We start from the raw sequence: 4942 nt of genomic DNA, 5'->3' as shown, positions 1-4942 counted from the left end.
AAAATCTGATATCATTCCCATGAGCTGAAATTGAATAAAAGGTAAAACTTTTCCTTCAAATTTCATTAAAAAACCTCATTGTTTCAGAGTTACGACAATCGAGGTACTTGAAGTTTCACTGAAAATTGCATGGCGGAAAATGTTAAAAAAAATTTAGTGAATAAACAATCGCTGACGCGACTCTTTTTACGCTTGAAATATCGTGTGAAATTTAATATTTCTCGCGATACGCGGGAATTTTCAAAATTTTTCTTTTGCTAAAGACGCGATGATTGAGCGAAAAAATCGTTTCCAATAAAAAAATTGAATCTAAAACCTCAACTTTTAGGATTCGCTCGTAGAATTGAGGAGAAAAAATTTCATGTGAAAACGCGGTCCAATTGAAACGGGAATCCAACAAACCAAAAATCAACATCTTTCGAAATGACGTAGCACCCGTAAAAAGGGTCGTAATGAATTTTCGAATAAACCAAAGTAAACCAAAATAAACCAAAGTAAGCTCTTCCCTTTAAAATGCTCCTTCTTGCATCCGAGATCTAAACCAGTGGCCTAGTAGAAGAAAAAAGAGCGCGGAACATTTTTGGTCTTTTATTCGGAAATTTTTCCTCGGTAGTGAAAACACTTGAAAAAAAGTAAAAAAAAGCGCGACAAATATTGAAAGACCGCAACCTTAGTTTTGAATGATCTTCACATATTATCATTGTTAATTTGAAATTTTCTTCCTCATTATTTGTTTCATGATAGGGAAAAAAATATAAGACCTTTCTAATATAGACACGATTTACATCATTTGAAATTGACTAAACAGTTTTTGTCCGTCAACATAGAAAAAATAAATATTTAGTAGCGTTGATTGCTTTCGCCATCTGAAGGTAGTTACTCAACTTTAAACAAATCATTTGTAAAAAATTTTTTGGAGATAAGAAAAAATGTATAATTTTCCAAAATATTTACTAATTGTCACTCTTCTAAAAAAAAAGCGAAATCACTATAAAAATACTTCAAAAAAGTAAAAAGAACGCCAAGTATTAAAAAACCGCCCCTCTAGTTTCGAATGATATTTACTATATTTTCAGTAAATGAAAAATTTCCTTACCCATTATTTATTGCTAAAATGACATAGTAGGATGATCAAGATAAGAAAAAAATATGAGATCATTTTAGCATAGCCAAGGATTTTGAATAAATTTCGATTTCTGCAAAGAATCATGTTACACCTCCAACTGTACTGGCTAAAGAGTTTTGTGACTTCAAGCGTTCCCAGAATGATTTTGCGATTAAGATATTGTTATTCTAATTTAATGCACAAATTCACTGTCAAAATTACACACAAACTTGGCGTGAATGGTTTTCAAATGGAAGCTCGGCGAAGGAATGCTAATGCTCCATCCGTCTGCATCTAGAGCGAATTTCAATGCCCACTAATTCATTTGTTTCTTATTTCGTTATCCTTCTTCCAGCCACGTATGAATTTTTTACTTGTCTACCTACCCATATACTGGTTCATCACAAGTATTCTGTATCCCATTCTCTAATTCATTCACCAGATTGTGTATTTCTTTTATTCCTAAAACCATACTTTCTCCACATTCTATTCGTTTGTTGATTCAATAATTTAAACCATTCGCCTGGATATTTATTGTGTAGTAATTCATTAAATCATTCATATTTGCTAATTATTTTATTTTCTTCATTAACCTCTTTCATCTATACACTATCTCAGGAATCGATTTGATCCATCAAACCATTAATTTTGAATAGTATATTTGATCAATTGTGTCTTCCCGAGCTTCCATTTGAAAACCATCCACGCCAAGATTGTGTGTAATTTTGACAGTGAATTTGTGGATTAAATTAGAATAACAATATCTTAATCGCAAAATCATTCTGGGAACGCTTGAAGTCACAAAACTCTTTAGCCAGTACAGTTGGAGGTGTAACATGATTCTTTCCAGAAATAGAAATTTATTCAAAATCCTTGGCTATGCTAAAATGATCTCATATTTTTGTTCTTATCTTGATCATCCTACTATGTCATTTTAGCAATAAATAATGGGTAAGGAAATTTTTCATTTACTGAAAATATAGTAAAGATCATTCGAAACTAGAGGGGCGGTTTTTTAATACTTGGCGTTCTTTTTTTACTTTTTTGAAGTATTTTTATAGTGATACCACTTACCTTAAATACTTGCGAACCTGGTCCCTTAGAGAAGAGTTTCACCTCTTCGGAACTTCGGACGACTTTCACCAACAACCGGGTGACCTATTCACTTTTTCAATTTCACTTGGTTTCACTTGATTCACTCTTTTAATTTTTCCGATAGATATCGTAAAAATCGCGATAATTTAGAAGAACTTGTCCTATTCGAGTTGAGATCGTTATACATGCTACGGTATACCTGACAGGTTTGGCTGTGTAGTTGTGCCTGTGGAGGTGAACCTGACGTTGTAGCGTGTATGGGGCACCGAAAGACATGCACACACGCTCAGGTCCACCGCATGGTCAGACCCGAAAAAATTGATTTTCGATTTTGCTTCGGTCGTCTGCGCAGATCAAGAGACCTGCAGGAAAAAAATTTACACTACTGGAAACAATTAAAGGAACAAGAAATTTCCGTCAACTTTTTCCCAATTTTTGAAAGGTTCTCAGTCAAAAATAGTCATAAACCGCAAAAGTTCGGCTAGGGGAAAAAAGGTTGGGACAAGTACATTGATGGGCCCTATTTAGTAAAGAAAAAAAATGAAAATTAAACGTGAGAAATAAAAAACCAAAAAATTGCGCTTGAAAACATTTTGAAAAACGATGCCCCGTTCTTCTCATCTCATTCTAACAATCAAATCAAATGAAAAAAATTTTTATTCAAGTTACGTGCAGCATGAAAATTTCTGTTTTCAATTCGAGGCCAAGTAATTAATGGTAATTCGGAATATTCATTCCTACAGGACACATCAGGAATTTGAGAAATTAATTTGTAAAATTTATGATATCAAATAGTAGACAAGTATTTAATTAGTAATTCGCAATTTTAACATTATTGTTTACTCGTTAAGAATACTCATCCGGCTCAGGATGCTTTGTGGAAATTAGTAGGAAATCAGAAGCTATAAAAAATCTCAAAATCATGCTTTCTAACAATTAGAATAATGCCAATCAAATTTTTGTATAATCAGTACAGGTGAAAAATCAGAACATATACAATTGTGTTTGAATGCGAATTGAGAATACTCTTCCGGTCCAAGCAACGGTAAAGTCATGAGTTACTTTCCATTTGTTACTCTATGGCGGTAGAGACTTCTAAAAAGATTGATTTTTCTCTGACTTTCAGGACTCCCGAGTATTATTCACAACATTCGACCTCAATTGGATCGGTACAAATTATGTTTGAATTCGTGTTAAAAGTACTTGTCCGGCCCATCACTTTTCATTCGAATTGCTGATTCAAATAAAAATCAGAGCTCTGCTAGAAAGGATGGATCACAACTATGGATACAAAGAGAAATGAGATTACCATCAGGTAATAATTAACTTGATTGTATTAATTCAAAGAGAAATGGAAACAGATTTCCGTAATATACAAGGGATCTTATTGTTCATCGGTAAAAAATACACTTGGCACAATAAAAGTTTTTGAGCATTCGTTTAAGATAATCCCCCAGTTTATTTTGTCATGACGATAATTTTTACTTTTTTTTACTTTTAGCGATTCTATACTATTGGTGAGAACATTAAGCTAATAATAAATCGAATTTCTGTAAATTTTTCACACCGATTCAGTCGTACAATTTCAATTTCTTATGATCACATACACAAATGTAACTCGTTAAAATCAACGTTAAGAGATCAGTACATCACATGAATTTGCTAAGATTTTGGGGAAATGGATTTTCGGTGAATATTGTGTTTTCTTGAAAAAGATATTTCGATATATCGAAGTGTGAATCCTCTATCCGTTGCCGTGAATCGTTGCCCAGAGATGGTTGCCATCGAGCACCCGTTAGACGTCCGAACTAAATCGAGCGCGCAGTCACAGCGTTTTTACTCTTCTTTGATTTTTATTTGAATGAGCAATTTGAATGAAAAGTGATGGGCCGGACAAGTACTTTTAACACGAATTCAAACATAATTTGTACCGATACAATCGAGGTCGAATGTTGTGAATAATACTCGGGAGTCCTGAAAGTCAGAGAAGAATCGATCTTCTTAGAAGTCTCTACCGCCATAGAGTAACAAATGGAAAGTAACTCATGACTTTACCGTTGCTTGGACCGGAAGAGTATTCTCAATTCGCATTCAAACATAATTGTATATGTTCTGATTTTTCACCTGTACTGATTATGCAAAAAAATTGATTGGCATTGTTCTAATCGTTAGAAAGCAAGATTTTGAGATTTTTTATAGCTTCCGATTTCCTCCTAATTTCCACAAAGCATCCTGAGCCGGATGAGTATTCTTAACGAGTAAACAATAATGTTAAAATTGCGAATTACTAATTAAATACTTGTCTACTATTTGATATCATAAATTTTACAAATTAATTTCTCAAATTTCTGATGTGTCCTGTAGGAATGAATATTCCGAATTACCATTAATTACTTGGCCTCGAATTGAAAACAGAAATTTTCATGCTGCACGTAACTTGAATAAAAATTTTTTTCATTTGATTTGATTGTTAGAATGAGATGAGAAGAACGGGGCATCGTTTTTCAAAATGTTTTCAAGCGCAATTTTTTGGTTTTCCATTTCTCACGTTTAATTTTAATTTTTTTTTCTTTACTAAATAGGGACCATCAATGTACTTGTCCCAACCTTTTTTCCCCTAGGGCAACTTTTGCTTTTTTATATCACGTCTTTTTTCTCTTAAGGGGATGGATCAGTCAGTATATCGCAACCGTTTGACACAGTTTGACCGATTTAAAAAAGGCTCTGTCAGTCGATTTTTGC

The sequence above is a fragment of the Venturia canescens genome, chromosome 3, assembly GCF_019457755.1.
Source record: "Venturia canescens isolate UGA chromosome 3, ASM1945775v1, whole genome shotgun sequence".
Classification (NCBI taxonomy): domain Eukaryota; kingdom Metazoa; phylum Arthropoda; class Insecta; order Hymenoptera; family Ichneumonidae; genus Venturia; species Venturia canescens.
The sequence above is the reverse complement of the archived record's forward strand: the minus strand, read 5'-3'. Positions refer to the sequence as shown.